General features: G+C 40.6%; 1 pseudogene; it reads right to left on the bottom strand.

Moving 5' to 3' along the window:
* The window catches only part of LOC116813840 (glyceraldehyde-3-phosphate dehydrogenase-like), a 58,686-nt pseudogene extending 41,109 nt beyond the window's left edge, over positions 1 to 17,577 (bottom strand).

Consider the following 17,577-nt stretch of genomic DNA (forward strand, 5'->3'; position numbering starts at 1 on the left):
TATTCTTCAAAACAATAAACTCAGGAGGGGAAGAGATTTTTTTGACATGCTGCAATAGTACACAATTGACAGTAATTAGCAAAAGAGGAAAGATTAGACTAAATCTGGAAAACCTCAGGACAAAAGTGTTCACGATTAGGAGTGGAAGCAGCTTTGCTATTTGAAACAACAAAAAGAAATAAAATAATGGCCTGCATATTGTAAATAAGGGTTGGTAACCCAAATGCATAGAATTTTTTACATCTTCTAACACCGTGATTTAATTATTGGATTAAAACAAAATGTGAGCTATTTAAGGAATTATTTAAAATATATACCAAGAAGCCACTAAAATAACATTATGTGAATGGATTGCAATATACAGTTTTTTTAATTATACAAATTAAAATATACATGAAAGATGTGTGCCAGTGCCATAAGAAAGCAATGTTTCAGGTCTTGGTATTGGTATGAATATGATGGGTGTGCATAAACACAGTAGCTACTGGCAACAGTATTCCACAAGCAGATAAATGCTAGAAGTAGGAAATGTGAAGGTGGAAAAGTGATAAAGTCCTTATGACTCTCTTAAATGGAGTTAAGACCTATTAGGTCAAACCCTGCTGGGTAAATAAACTGCTCCCTGGTGTAAATTAGAAACTTTTGGAGGTGCATTAACATTTTCAGGCCCCTAAGGTACAGTTTAGTAAATTACTATTCCAGTGAACTAAATGATACCCTAGGGGCCTGAAAGAGTTAATGCACCTTCAAAAATGAGCAATTTACTCTCTTCTCACCAGTAGGATATCATGCACCTGCACACACTTGCCTACCCAGCTGATAAAATATATTTGTCCATTCATTCATTTATTCATTCATTCACTCAACTTCTGTTTCTTGAGCTCCAGCTCTGTGCTAGGCAATGTTCAAGGCATAGGAGTATAATTGTGAAAAGGACAGGCAAGAGAAGGACAGACAGAACTCTACAGAGTTGACATTCTGGCGGGGAAAGCAAACACTATGGAAGTAAAGAAAGAAGATGCATCAGAAGTGATACATGCATTGAAGAAAATAAAACAAAGGGATGTGCTAGAATGAGACTGGAGAGCTACTCTGAAGTGGGTGTTAGAAGGCCTATCAGAAGCAGATGTGTAAGCCAAGGCCTGAGTGTGGAGAAGGAAACAGACAGGAACCTTTTTGGGGGGAAATTGTTACAAGCACCGCAAACCTCAAATGCTAAGCATGGGAGGAGACTTGAAGGAAGAAGAAGGTCTGGCTGCCTGGAGTGAGGGAGAGAGTGGGGTGAGACTCCCCCAAGGGGGCCAGGAACTTCCAGCACTGTCAAGTTCACTCTTAGAAAACAATTTGGTGAGAAAAAAAAGAACGGGAATAACTGTAATTTTTAAAATTGGAAAAAAGATAAAAACAAACACCTTTAAGATGCTCAGTGGTGGTTGTGAGGCGGGACATAGCAAGCTATGGGGGATCCTAGAGGAAAAGTGAGACGATCACTAACAGTTTGAACAGGTTCTGTAGGAATCAGCGATCTCCAGAGAGACAGAATCAAGAAGTTGTATGCAGAGAGAGAGAGAGAGATTTAAGGAATTGGCTCATGAGATTGTAGTGGCCGTGTGGGTCCCACATTTAATGGGGCAGGTGGGCAGATTGGAGACCCAGGGAAGAGCTGGTGTTGCAGCTCAGAATTTGAAGGCTGCCTGCTGGCAGAGTTCTTTCTTGCTGGTCGGGGGCGGGGTAAGAGGAGGTCAGCCTTTGTGCTATTAAGGCCTTCAACTGATTGGATGAGGCCCACTACTTTACCATTTGCTTAGCTTGATGGCTACCAATTTACATCCTAATCTCATCTAGAAAAACACCCTCACAGAAACACCCAGCATGACAATTTGACCAACTATCTGGGCATCGTGGCCCAGCCAAGCAGACACATAAAATTAACCATAACAAGTTCACACGAGGAAATGAGAACAGATGGTCCATGTCAGGGGCATGGACCCACTGAGCATTTCCAGGGCCTAGAGTGCCCGCTTCTTGTCCTCACAGAACCCACACTAGGTTAGAAACCGAGGGTCCCAAGGCAATTCTGCAACCCTTCCAAGTCAGGGCTCCATGAAGCCTCGAACCCACAGCTTCACAACCTCCGCCATTCTCACGTGCATCTGACGTTGGAGTCGACCAGGCCTGGATGTGATTCTGGCTCCCTCTCAGAACAGCTATGTGGGCTTGAACAAGCAATTTAAACTCTTTGCGACTTAGTGTTCTCATGTAAAAGGGGGTGATAAGAGCACTGCCCTCATGTGAGTTTTTTTAGTGACTATAAGATAACACAAACGGGGTGCTTGCACTGTGCCCAGCTCATAGTAAGCATCCAATAAATGCTACTTCTAACTGTTGGCTGAAGAGTCTTTCTAATCATATCTGCTCTTTTTTTCTTTTTAAATGGTCTTACTCTGTCACCCAGGCTGGAGTGCAGTGGTGTTATCGCAGTTCACTGCAGCCTCAACCTCTTAGGCTCAAGCAATCCTCTTGCCTCAGTTTCTCAAGTAGCTAGGACTGCAGGCGCACACCACCATGCCCAGCTAATTTTGTATTTTTTAATTATTTTTGGAAGGACAGGGTCTCCCTGTGCTACACAGGCTGGTCTCGAACTCCTGGGCCCAGGCAGTCCTCCTGCCTTGGCCCCTCAAAGTGTTGGGATTACAGGTGTAAGCCACTGCACCTGGCCATGTCTGTTCTGCTCCAAAACCCCTGAATAATTGTTTGTGTGTATCTGTGTGTGCACGTGTGTGTGTGTGTTTACACACATGAAATATTTCAACAACCAAGGAGAGAAGAAATTTATTTAGGGAACACATCCCAAGCCTCAGGGAGTAAAGTTAAGCATAGCTAAACTGATTTTTCTCAAGGGTACTAAGGAAATTGGCTGCAGAGAGTCTTTCTGATTCATCTATAGAAAGATTGGGAGGTAAAATCATAAGATTTTCTAAATATTTCTAAATAATTAAAAAGAAATACTAAAAAACAATTCAATCTTGCTGTTAAATATCCACATGAATCAGGTATTTTATAAGTAGCTTAATAATAAAACCCGATAATAACATACTTGTAAAATCAACATCTTGCTGCTAAAATACCACCAATAAACATGATGGGTTAACTGTCTCGGGGTTAACCTGAGATATGTCTGAATAAAGATGAGGCCCTGGGTCTCTTCCCTCAGGTCACTTGCATATTTTTCAGTAGCCAGTGCCTTAAAAGAGAGAATCTCTTTGAATGAAGAAAGTAAATGCACCATGCAAGTTGTGTCAAGTTGAGTCCGACAGAACACATTACATGGTGCAGCCTCACAGCTGAAAGTGCCCACACACTGCAAGGCAAATCCCAGGCAGGTTTGGTCATAATTGCTTTGCTGAATATAAGGCAGCCTAGTTAGCTGTCCCACTTAATGGGACAGCTTTTTAAAGAGGCCACCCCTATATAAAAGTGAGGGGAAGAACAATTACTCCCAAGAATTGGGTATTTAGCAATTGCCTATAGGTAGGGTCAATTGAAGAAAGCCAGTGGACAGCCAACTCACCACTGAGCATAGATAACCTGATAAGATAAAAATGGGAATCTGGTCCAGTTCTTAAAAAAATAAAAGATTGATAACTAGAGTCACCCTATATTAGTAGTCTTGCAACTCACAAGCACTTTGTTATGGTTGCTAGATAGGGAGAAAGAGGTTCTGAGATGCCAAACCAGAAATGATGCTTTGGGCTCCAGGTCTCAACTAATTCATTGGATTTGGTGTGATTGAATACTAAAGTCCAGTGGAGATACAATACATGGACCAAAGATGTCAGACACGACATTTTCCAATTCTTTCCCATTCACGCTCACAATAAACCCCTAAAATAAAGATATGCGAAGGAGAGTGATACTCATTAGTTTACCCAAAGCCTCATGACTGCCAAATAATGGAATCAAACTCAAACCCCTTATTTTCCAACTTCGAAGTCAATACCCTTTACACTAAACTACAGTAAGTCCTCGAGGTTGTCAATAGGTTCTTGGAAATTACAACTTTAAGCTCCTACATCATGCAGTAAGTCATTTCACTTAAAATCAAGGTTTCCAAGAACCTATTGGTGACATTAAGTGAGGGCTTACTGTACACTGCAAATTGTCATACTTTTTTTTTTTTTTTTTGAGAGAGAGTATTTCCCCGTCACCCAGGCTGGAGTGCAGTGGTGCAATCACGGCTCACTGCAGCCTCAACCTCCCAGGCTCAATGATCCACTCACCTCAGCCTCCCAAGTAGCTGGGACCACAGGTGCGTGCCACTACATCCAGCTAATTTGTTTACTTTTTCTATAGGTAGGGTCTTCCTATGTTGCCCAGGCTGGTCTCAAACTCCTGGGTTCAAGCGATCCTCCTGCCTTTGCCTCCCAAAGTACTGGGATTACAGGTATGAGCCACCACACTCAGCCTCATCATACATTTTGAAGGCCAGAATCATGTGCCAATATCTATGTGAGATAGATGTTTGTGTATGTGCATCTTTATGTGTATATTACCAAAACCAGTCCAAGAGAAGTAGAGGTAAGCAACTACTCATGAAACATAAGTGGTGTTCATATTTAATCGAAATTGTTTGGGAAATCTGCTTGGCGTTGATTTGCCTGGTCTCCCTTAATACCCCCATCTGCACCCCCAACATTTCTTCTCTGGGCTCTCTGTGCTGCTTAATTGTTTTTTAATGAACACAAATTATTTTTATGGAAGAATAAAAGTATATAAACCACTACAACAAAATATAATGCTTAAATTAGCCAATCAAAAAATCTATAAACGAGAATAATTATGATGAAAGGGGAAAAAAAGGAAATACCTAAACTCAGCACTCAGATACATTGTAATCTAATGGTTCTCACCCTTTTCAATAACAGGGATTTGTATTATTTCCTGGCAACTACCAAGCAAAGCAGTATTTTGCAACACTTTTTTTCACCAATCTATCATTTCAAGCCACTAATCTGAGATTTCAACCAGTACAATGTAACAATGATGTAAAATTCCGAGCCAATTAAAAAAAAAAGATATTTTAGTAAGCTGCCCAATCTTATTGTATATGTGTACAAATTTTTACTAAGCTTTTTTGAAACACTACAAAAAGAAAACTGAAGAACGCTATTATTGTTTTAATGGATCCCCCCCAGAGAACCTCAGAAGAGAAGTAGTCAAACTCAAAGAATTGGCATTCATATGCATCTCAAAGTAATCAACAAGTGTTTATTAAATACTACTCAGTATACTTGCTCTCAATGTCATGGAATTCACCTGAAGAAAACATTAAAAAGAATATTTACAAACGGTGAGATATAATAATTAGCATACTTGGGGAACTGGTCAATATCACTATTAACCAAAATTTTTTAAACCACAAGATGTTGTTTTTTGCAAATGAAATGGCAGAGATATTGAAATATTATAATGCCCAGTTCTGGCATAGGTGCAAGTAAATAGATATTCTCATACAAGTACTACTAACGAGTGTTAAAAATGGTATAAACTTCCTAGAAGGCAATTTGGTAACAACAAGAAGCCTTAACACATGCATAATTTTTTATTCAAACATCTTGACATTTAACGATTTATCTGAAGAAAATAATTGGAGCTAGATGTGTGCACAAAGATGTATACAGGGATGATCCTCTTGGAATTATTACAATGGTGAAAAATAGGAAATAATCTAAATCTCCAATAACTGGGGAGATGATTTAAAAAATTGCGGTATATAACAAAACATTATAATACATTATATAGAGTCATTTAAAGTCATGTTTTAAGGCTCCAGCCCATCCTCCCACTGTTGGTTTCTTTTTGTAGGCATGGGGTCTTGCTATGTTGCCCAGGCTTGTCTCAAACTCCTGTCCTCAAGCAATTCTTCCGTCTCAGCCTCCACTTAATGGTTTTAATATCCCCATTACATCACAGCAACAGCAAGCTATTATTGAGTGAGAGTTTTGTGTCTAAGGCAGGTTTCAAACATTAATAATTGTGCAAATGAATGTTTTAGGAGAATATTTTATGATATTGGAAAACTTTCATATCATTGTTAAATCAAAAATGTGCATAATGATATATATGATATGATTCCAATTTTGTAAGAAGCAAAATATAGGTGCATGTGATTGTGTGTGTGAGTAGATATGCACACTCAGAGAAAGAAAGACTGGGAAAAGCACATTAGCATGTGAACAGTAGCTATCTTCAAGCAGTGGGATTATTGGTGATTTTCACACTTTCCTGTACATTTTAAATTTTCTAAAATGAATATATGTTGCCCTTTTAACCATAGAAAAAAGAAATATATATGATTTATAGACCAGTGAAATCTCTTCTTCAACTATAAAATGGTAGTCATTTGATGCTGATATAACGTTTAAGTCTAACAATGAATTCCTATAGATGACTCATGATTACATTTCTACAAAACTTTTGGAAAGCAATTTGGTCATAATGTATCATTGGAAAGAAAATTGTTCTAGCCTTTTAACCAATAGCTCCACTTCAGGAATTTTTTCAAACACTCGTCCTAGATGCTCATGCTTTAAAATACATAGCATTAATTATAATGGCAAAAAATAGACATAATAAAAATGTTTAAAAATAAGGGATTTGTTAGGAAAATTATGGCATCCAATCAATGACATATTAAGCCAGTATTAAAAATGATTTTCATTAAGAAATCTTGAAGGTAGCAAAAAAATCAGGATATTTCAGTTCACAAACCCAAGGGTAAAAAAAAATTCTATAACAAGTTAATTTCCCTTTTGAGCTATGTTCCTTGGAGTGCTAGAAACTTTACTACAGAATCCAGAGTTTTTCCTTTCTCCTAGCTGCTCCTCCGTATCAGCAGGGCACTTGGACTCCTGTGGAAAAGTCTACCCTCCAATCTGCCATAGCCCTCATTTCCAGCCAAGATCGACTTTCCATCTTGGATCATCTTGTTGCTTCTAAACTACAGTATAGGACCCTCTGTGAGACTGGTTTAGTCTTCCTTGTCTGAACAAACCCAGAGCCATTTTTTCTGTATGATTTTACCACTTCCCCAGGTCCCACTTGAAAGATGAGAACAGACTCCTTTGCTCTCAAATCTGATATTCTGTCTTCAGTTGTTGCCATTTTCCTGGTGATTAACCTGAAGAATAGAGCCTAATGTCTTCCTCTGGAATCTTCCAAATTTCCCCTGGGTCACCTTTTTCTTCTTCCCAGCCCAGGGTTTGTGTGTGTGTGTGTGTGTGTGTGTGTGTGTGTGTATTGAGGATTGAGGGAGTAAGAGCAAGGTCCTATACTTCTGAAATCCTGTCCTCACAATGCTGATCTATAATCTTCATATGCTTAAACACATTGGCTTTCAAACTCCAAAGCCAAGGAATGGGTTTTGTCTTCTCTGCTCTCTGCTCAGTCACTTATTTCTCCAGAAGCGGAGAGCCCAGAATAGTCCCGCTGTTTGGGAAGTACTAGTAACCTAAGATACTAGGCCTGTAAAATTACTGATAATTAAAAAGGAGTTAAGCATAGAGGGAAAAATCCACTACAAATAAACTTGCTAAAATGTTAGTAATGGCTATTGTTTCTGGATAATGATTTTATGGGTGATTTTACTTTTTTATTTCTTCCCTCTTCCAAGTTTTTCTGAAAGCCTGAAACTATGAGAGGTGAGATACGGAGCAGCTTCAGGAAAAAAAAGGGAAATAAAATAAAGGTACATGGAAAAAATACAATTGGGACGTTATTGAAAATATTCAAAATATCAATGTGTAAATATTTTTGAAGATAGACTAGGTCAAGGTAAAACATGCCATGCATTAAGAATGCCACTGAAATGACCATGAAAGAAAAACTTGTGGCTCAAAATACACAATGTGCATCTCTTAGGGCTTCATTTTACAAATAACACTGAGTTGCAAAACACTGTTTATTATGTCTGGTGGGCTTTGATAATTTCTTCAACATGAGAATTCAAAACACTTCTAGGCATTATGATAGGTCTGGTCATTAAAAAGGAATTTTGAGAAAATGACAAGCTTTGAATAGGGCTGAACAGAGAATTTCTATGAAGAAGCAGATTTGAAAGTTAAGTTTATAATTGTGCTAGCACTGCTAGCCTATTAACTGTTCAAGCTCATGAAGTCACCAGGATGTACAGTTAACTTTTCTTTTCCTTGGCTTTGCTTATTGTATTGTCAGTTTTACAGCATTTGTAACATACTGTCTAATTACATGCTAGTCTAGATGAACTTCAAAGAAAGAATTTTCGTACTTTACTGAGGGTTTGGTCCCCACCTCCATTAAAATTAGGTATTCTGTTTCTGCTTGCTGAATAGGCACGTTCCTATGAGGAGCACTTACTTTCAGTTTGCCACTGACTAGCTATGTGACTTGAGTAAATCCCTTCTTCCTTCTAGGACTCAGTTTTTCCTTATCTTGAGAAGGTAGCCTCTCCGGCTCCATCTTATCGTTTCTCTGTAGCCACTATGGACTCTGAATGGTACCTGCCGCTGTGTGTCTCAGTCTCCTGTTCTGATGCCTCCTTTTCTCTGTGCCTGTTAATATTAGGTCATCCTAGGTGCATTTTAGGGCCCCCTCCCTTCTCTCTCTACTCACTTTGAAGGTGACCGTCTTCAGATCCATGGCTTTTAATCTATATCATCTGGGTACTAATAATTCCCCAAGTGACTTATGTACACTAATAATTCCCCAACCTCCCCCATGAATTCTAGACCCATATATCCACTGAAGTCCCTCTTGAATACGTGATTATCATCTCTGACTTAATATGCCTAAATCAAACACCTGCTCTTCTCCCCAAAACCTCTGGACTTGCTGCTCTGCACATTTCAGTTAACAGTAACTCCATTCTTTCCACTGCTCATGACAAAAGTCTTAGGGTCATTCTTGCTTTTTTCTTTCACACTTTACTTCCAATTCACCAAGAAATTCAATTGACTTTCTCTTCTAATTTTATCCAGAATCTGTCCAATTCTCAAGACTTCTACGCTTCTTACCTGGGTCCAGGTGATCATAATTTCTTTCATTTGGATTGAAGCAGCGGCCTCCACTGGTCTTCCAACTTCCTTTCTTGCCCCCTACAGTCCTTTCTCAGCACAGCAAGTGGAGCGATCCCAAGGAAACATAAGTCAGTTAAAATATTGCTCTTTTCTACTCAAAGTCCTCCAGTGGTTTGGCCCTCACTCAGTATAAAAGCCAGATCCTTACAGTGGCATCCAAGGCCTAACACGATCTGCTGCTTCTCTAACCCTGGCTCACCTGGCTGGATCCTCCCTGGCCTCCTGTCCCTCAAACACGCCAGGTCACTTTAAGACCTTTGCCCTAGTTTTGCCCTCTTCCTAGAAAGCTCTTACTCCACATCTACATGGCTCAATCCTTCATCAATATCAAGTCTTCATTCAAATGTCACTCTCTCAATGTGGCTTACCCTGCACAGCCACTCCCTGCCCCTCAGCTACACTTTGTCTCCAGGGCACTCATCACCTTCTAACAAACTATTCTTATTTACTTATTTTTAAAGTTTCAATTGGAATAAATTACATAAAACATGATAAAATTTATCATCATAACAATTTCTAAGTGTATAGTTCACTACTGATAAGTTTATTCACATTGTTGTACAACCAATCTCCAGAACCCCTTTTATCTTTCAAACCTGATATTTTACTCATGAAACAACCACTCCCCTTTCCCTCTGCCTCATCCTTTGACACACACCATTTTTTTTTTTTTTTTTTTTTTTTTTGAGACGGAGTCTCGCTCTGTCCCCCAGTTTGGAGTGCAGTGGTGTGATCTCTGCTCACTGCAACCTCCGCCTCCTGGGTGGAAGTGCTTCTCCTGCCTTAGCCTCTGGAGTAGCTGATAACTACAGGCAGGGACAACCACCATTTTACATTCTGTGTCTAAGAATCTGACTACTCTAGATACCTCATAAAAGTCGAATTGTCTTTTTGTGGCTGTCTTCCTTCACTCAGCATAAATGTCAAGGGTCATCATGTTGTAGCATGTATCAGAATTCCCTTTATCTTTAAGGCTGAAGAAAATTTCATTGTATGTATATATCACATTTTGCTTATCTACTCATTCTTCGATGGACACTTGAGTTGCTTCCACCTTTTGGGTGTCGTGAATAATGCTGCCATGAACATGGGTGTACAAATCTCTCTTCAAGATCCTGCTTTCAGGTCTCTCGGGTATATACTCAGAAGTAGAATTGCTGGGTCATATGGTAATTTTATTTTTGTTTTTTGAGAAACTGCCATGCTGTTTTCCATTGTGGCTGCACCATTTTACATTCCCGTCAATATTGCAGAAGGGTTCCAATTTCTCCACATCCTCACCAACACTTGTTATTTTCTGGAGTTTTGGTTTTTTAATATAGTAGACATCTTAATGGATGTGAGGTGATAGCTCATTGTGGCTTTTATTTGCATTTCCCTAACGATTAGTGCTGTTGAGCATCTTTTCATATATTTATTGGCCAGTTGTATATCTTCTTTGGGGAAATGTCTATTCACGTCCTTTGCCTATTTTCAAATCAAGTTTTTATTGTTGATATTGCTGAGTTGTAGGAGTTCTCTATGTAGTCTGGATATTAACCCCTATCAGATATATAATTTGCAAATATTTTCTCTGATTCCATAGGTTGCCTTTCCATTGTGTTGATTGTGTCCTTTGATGAGAAGAAGTCATTTACTTGTTTATTATGCTTACTGTTTTGTTTTCTGTCGCCCCTCTAAAATGCAGTCTCTGTGAGGGCCAGGCCATACATATTTTGTCCATGGCTGCATCCCCAGTGTTATGAACAGTGCTTGGCACTTAGTGGGATCTCAATAAATATTTGCCAAATAGCTGAATGTGTGAATGGACAGATTAAAGATATGGTCTGGGCTTTTTGCAGTTCCTAAAACCCATGTGCGGTGCAAAAGTGAAAAAAATCTGAATCATAATTAACAGTTATTTTAAAAATGCTCTAAAACAATAGCTTCCAGATAAGTTTCTTGAATGAAGGGCTTTTTAAAAACCCTTCTCCCATATGTAACTGGTTTCCCAGGCTAGTTGGAAAGCATGCCTGCCTCCTTCTTTGGAATCCATTAAAGTGACAAATGCCAACTCTGAACACAAACTGTGCTCATTCCATTTCACCCAACCTCTATTATTGGCTCTCCTTGCCCCTACCCGGCCCCTTAATACCTGGCTGCTCTCCCGGTCTTCTTCCCTGTCTGATCTTCCCCCCATGGCCCTTTCTCACATTGCCCCCATATCTGCTTTATGTCGAAGGTCCCAGCCCGGCTCTGTCAGGGATTACTTTGCTTCCATTGTTCTGCCGAGGACCACACACCGGGGCACGGCTCAGGTACCCTTTACTCTAAGGAGGCCTGTGGGAATCTTGGAGAAATGAATAAAGGGGGGCAATGATTGAGCAGTACTTAGGAGGGGCCAGTTACATGTCAACCCCGATTAATGATAATGGTAATTTAGAATCTGCTTATGGTTTCTATTGTTAGGCTTTGCCAAGAAGTTTCCGACATGGTATTTCAAAGGGTTCTGGGGCTGGCTGATGCTGCAGACTTAACCTTCCACTGCAGGGAGATCAGCAAGCAGGGTGTGTGTGGCTTCAGAGGAGCGCCTTGCCTGACACAGTGTGCCCTGTCATTAACGTGGGTCCTGTCTGGTCAGGTGCATCTCTTCCTTCATGTTCACCAGGATCCACCCACTCCAGTGCAGCAATAGAGACAAGAGGACTTTGATTATTCTCATTACAAAGACAAATTGTTGAGATTGTCCCTTCTCCTATACTCGCTCTTCTAGGTTGCTATATTCACCCAAGCGAAAAAAAAACAAAACATACTTCCAACTGAGAACAATGAACTTTAGCAAGCTTTGTTGTCCAGGAGAAAGGCAACCTATAAACAAGGTTAAGTGTATATGAACTTGGCCACAGGCTGCTGAGATTCAGATTCTGACCCAGTTGCTTTCTAGCTTGGAGACTTGCAGCAAAACACTTAATCTCTCCAGCACTCATTTTCCACATCTGGAAAATGGGGATGATGATAAGACTTCCTTTGTCATTGATAATGAGAAATCAGTGAAGTCCTGCAAGTAAAACCCTAAGAACAGCATCTGACACACAGTAAGTGCTTGTCAAATGTGCATTATTACTATCATTGCACAATTAGGGAAGGGTCAGAGGTCTCTTCCTTTAGAACGGGGTTTCCAACCTCAGCACAGTTGACGCTTTGGGCCTGATAATTCTTGGTTATGGGAGGCTGTCTGTGGATTGAAAGATGTTTAGCAGCACCCCTGGCCTCTACGTACTAGATGCCACCTTCACCGTCCCCCCAACTAAGACAATCAAAAATGCCTCCTGCCAAGTGTCCCTGAAAAGGGAGGGGAAGAGGGAAGGGAGTTTTTGCCTGGTTTTGATCTACTTCTTTAGAATAAACAGCAAAAATTCTATATAAATGCATTTTTGTGGCTATATCCCACTGTGGGAAGGCAGTTTTCCTTAAACTGGGAATTTCAATATTCCTAGAGGGATTTGAAGAGTTACAAGATCACAGAAAGCAATTCCAACACACTTTCTATCCTTGCAGTCGTGGTTGGCCACTTTAGCACCTCCATCCAGACTTAATCCCTGCCCTCCAGAGGGTGGCCCACCATTCATTAGCTGCTACCTGGCTCAACTCCCACCTAAATGGCAGCAAGACCAGATGCTGCAGGCAGGACAGGGTGTGTGCCCTCCCCAAATCAATGCTTGGCATGTACTAGATGCTTTATGAAAGTTGATTGAATGAAAGCAAGAATTGAGTCACGCTTTAGCATAAGGTTTTTTTTTTCATTTTCTGTTTGTTTTTGGCTCATAGAACCTCATCTTTCCAAAGAGCAGTAAATCTCACACAAAACTGAAATCTGAGTGGCAGAACAGGAAAACTAAGGCAGAAAAAATGTCCCAGCTTAGGAAAAAAACAAAGAAGAGAAATTGCAAATGAGTGATGGTGGGGCATCTTTTGATTCCTCCATCTTCTGGGGAAAAAAACTGTATTCTGTTTTTAGCTGGTAATACATTTCTTTCCATATTTTGGGGATGTAATGAGCAAGGAAAGAAGAGGAGGGGGGTCCTCCTTAGATGCTTAGAGATCAAGGCAGTTCTCTCTCCCCACTTCCTGTCTGCCCCCAAAAAGAAGGCGAAGTATGCGGGCCACCTTAACAGAGTGGGACAGTCTCCTCCAAAGGAAAATGAAGGCTCAGAGCAGACCTGAGAGGAGAACTGAGCAATACCATCAACATCTCGCCTGAACCTAAGGTGGAGGAGAAAGTGAAGTAGTCATACAAAAACCAGAGAAACATCTTGAGATGGTAAATGAAAGACAAATTAGAATTGACCCAGTTGCTTCTACTAGGAGTCAATCACTCTGGTCCTCATTTTCTCTTGGCCATGATCTGGGCTCATGTCAGTAGGCATTTGAGTTGTGAAGACGTGGTAGTATGCTCTCGGATAGAAAAAGACCCAGAAATCCAGTTCCCCAGAAGAAAGAGACAAGTCCCCCTTTCCCTTCCCCAGAAAAACAAATAAACAAAGACAGAGACTTAAAAAAAATGGTAATTTTAGGGCGGGGGGAATGGGGTCATGTTGAAGGCTGGGTAAACTGAGAAGACTAATGTATGGGGGCAGAGGATTAGGTCCTCAGACCTTCTTGGACTCTTGGCTGAAATTCCTTCTCTTCTTCCTTGTGGAATTCTGATGCCATTGACTTTTTTTTTTTAACAAAGGTGTTGTTGTTGCTCTCATTCTTCAGGAACTGCATTTCACTCATTCTTTTCCCTGTGTTCTAATGTAGAAAGCATTCAGACAGGACATAGCATTGAACTGCTTAGACTAGGAGATTCCCTTGAAGAGCTCTTGGATGGTGGTTTTCTGCTAATGTCCACCTTGAGCCCATTGGTTGGAATGTTGTAGATAACTGTCTTGATATTGTTGGGGATCCATTCTTTGTAGCAGCTGCTGCTCTTGCTTCTTAGTTGAGCATGTCCTTATACACTTCCTTCATAGACTTCTGTCCTCAAAAAATGATGATGATGATAACAGTAGCATGACATGAATCACATGCTGCCATCTTGTTTTGGCATTGAGAGTTTGCTGGGCGAGCTTTGCTGCAGTCAGAGCCGAGTACTAGTAGTTTTCCAAGCTAGTGAGTGAGGCGAAACCTGACATAAAGAAGTAACATAAGGAATGGGGGCCAGGCAGACCACCAGTTTGTGGAAGTTTGTATTGAACTTGCCTGGAAAGTGGAGACAGGCAGATCAAGATGGGGTGGCTCAGGTCATTGTCAATGTCAGAGGGTCAGCTTGAAGTCTCAGAAGCAAAGTAGAGCACCTCATTATTTATGGTGTCCACCAACCAGTGGACAGAGAATATGGTATGGTATTTGGCCATGGTGCCTAAACTTTGGGTGAAGCGCTCGTGCTAGATGTTATGAGGTGATCAGGGTCCTGGATACAGACCTTGCAAATGAGAAGGGTGCCCATGCCGGAGCCCATGCCCCCATCTAGCCATTGAGTCCATAGGAAGCCTGGAAGCCTGTAATGACTCTAGATACCTTAGATACGATATCACGATGGAGTCTGTCAGGTCTGCTTCCTTCCTTCTGTGGCCATAGCCTGCTCCAGACTGACTAAAGGCAAAGTCATCTGGCCTGAAGATCTGGTCAAAATGATGTCAGCAAACATATTTCATAGTCCTTGATATAGAATCATCCTAGATGGCAAAAGAAATCAATCAACTACCTGTAGCCTTATTGAAACACCTGAAGATCTGGTCTGGCTACAGATCACTGTTCTATTGTAAGTGCTGGCGGGCTTGATGCTGTGCTCATCATTGAGCAGCAACCAGAACTTAGTATACACTTGATTGCCACCCTACGCAGCTTGGATATGCAGGATTTCCCTCAGATGGAGAATTTACTTTTATGTTTATCCCTCACAGTATGTGAAGAACAAGAGAATAGTACATGTTTTTTGCTTATCGCACACTTTAAGAATGGGACATGGCCCAGGAAGCTGCAGCCACTATATTTGAGTCCAGAGATTCTGAGATTGCTGCAGCTCTGGCTCTTCAATTATTTTCCTTCTAATTCCTTATACCCATCTTAGTTCAGAAGCTTTTGAAGGCCAAAAGATGATGGCTTCTCCATTCTATTAACTGTTACTGTGCCTAAGAGTGTTCAAGACTGGCCAACGATTCAATAATCATTGGCTATTTAAAAGAAAAAGCTTTGCAGGCTGTCGACTTAACAGATACCTCTTGTGCTCATCATTTCTCAAACATGGTACGCGGGTGGATTTGGCCTGAAAGAAGGAGAAATTTCAGGGGTATAAGACAGCAATTTTTCAGGGCTCCATTATTTTCTGTTGCTCACTTTTCTTGTTGTCAGAACTGAAGAAGCACCAGCTACACATACATCAAGATAAGAGCTGCGCTTCCATTAATGAAAGGGGAGGGTGTGTTGGGAATAAAGGAGTTTTTTACATTGCAAATGGGAAAAGGGAATTTGTTTTAAGGCCTTATCTGGCTTTTGATCATCTGGACAGGCTTACAGAAGAGAAAAGTTGGTGTTTATTTTAAAGACAAAAATTGCTTTTTCATTGCATCAAATATGTTTTGCAGCTGCTTATACACATTGCTCTGAGAGGCAAACAAGGCAGACCTGTTCAGCCTAGGTATACAAGACAGTCAGCATATTAATAAAGAAAAGTGTACTTATTGTACTTAATGCAACCAGTTTGTAAAAGGCAAGAGGACTTTCAAAATCCATGTCTGACTGCCTAAATGAACAGCATCCTACAATAACCAGAGGGTACCACATTTAACAAGCAAGTGTCCATTCATATTAAGAGAAACGAAACAGGAAAACAGAAACACATTCATCTGGTTCCTCTTTTCCAGTGTGGGACCAAGACTCTGAGAGAGAACAAAGCTCATCTAGACTGCCAATACCCAAACCAGGGGTTGTTTCAGGTATCCATTAGCTGCACAACTCTTACTAACTTATGCTAGCTATGCAGTCACCTCCCTGAGGCTCCCTCTGAGCTCAAACTCACAGACTTATCCCCAGTCTACCGACCACCCAGCACTCTAATTACATCTGACTGCTGCTCTCTCTCAATAAAGCACCTCTAGGGAGAATATGGTGTCTTTTCTACCTCTAATTCTTAACATGTTGTTTGGCAGATGCTAATAAACTTTTACTGAGCAAATAAATGAAACAATGAATGAATGAATGAATGAATGAGTGTTACAGAGTGTGACTATCATCACTGCGTGTTTTTCTCTTTGTGTACATGAGAAAAAATACTGAACCCCCAGGGTGGCTTTAATTCCTATGTTAGTGTTCATCAATGAAATCTACTACAGTCCAAGGGTACCTCTTCATGGATGTTAAAAGCCTGGCTAGCCCCGGTCAGTTAATCCTTTCCTTTTATTTCCTATCAACCTTATCTCAATGGACTCTTTTCTTCTGCCTCCTTTCTGTTCTTATCCTCAAATACCTCCCTTCTTCACTCACTTTTTTGTGCTCCCATAACTTTCCCCCTATATCGTTTCATCAGTTGTAACTCTTCCTATGGCAACTAAGAAAACCCAATCCAAATGGCTTAATCAAAAGAAAACTAATCTAGTGCTCATACAACTGAAAATCACAGGGCTAGGACTGGCTTTAGGCATAGGGCTCAGATGATTTCATGAAGACCCAGATTCTCTCTCCATCTATTAATTGTGCATTCCACCATGTTGTCTGCATTCCCTGATAGACTCTCCCCTCGAGGTTGTAAAATGTCTGGAGCATCTCCAGTTTATAGTCTTCTACACTCAAGTCCTTGATGAAAGAGTCTTCTCCATCAATAGCTTCATTTAAAAAATCCCAGAGTTGAGCCTTCCTAGCTCTGACTTGAGCTTGGTGCATACTCATGTACAAATCATTGTGCCCGGGGGCGAAATACACTATTAAAATTGGACGAAGTTACCCCAATGCTGGGACTCAGTATCATCAGCTAAACTGCAAGCATGCAGGCTAAACACTGAATAAAGGTGGTTTCTCCAAAACAAAATCAGGGCATTCTTGATTCAAGAAGTGTGTATGAATGTTGAGTGGCAAAAACAACAAACAACCACTACAATCCTAAACTTGCTTTCTGCTTTTCTCATCTTCTCTGTGTCATTCAGCACCCATGTGGGCCAGATATTCTTTTTCTTCTCTTCCCTTCTCTACTGATATCTCTATTGATATTTTGGTATCTACCTCAGACACACATTAGTCCCATTTTTGTCCCTGGCTGTTCTCTGCCTCTTCAGTATTTCCCTCTTTCGGCCATCCCCCAATTTCTACCTGGATTTTAACTTCCCATCATTATCTTCAAGACTTGGAGTACCTGCTGGTAGGAATCCTCGGACCAGAACTGTAACATCTGCTGAAACTGTTTGCTTTCTTCAGTGATCACAGACTCTCCTTCATTTTTCATCAGCAT

The sequence above is a fragment of the Hylobates moloch genome, unplaced genomic scaffold (genome assembly GCF_009828535.3).
Source record: "Hylobates moloch isolate HMO894 unplaced genomic scaffold, HMol_V3 SCAFFOLD_9, whole genome shotgun sequence".
Classification (NCBI taxonomy): Eukaryota; Metazoa; Chordata; class Mammalia; order Primates; family Hylobatidae; genus Hylobates; species Hylobates moloch.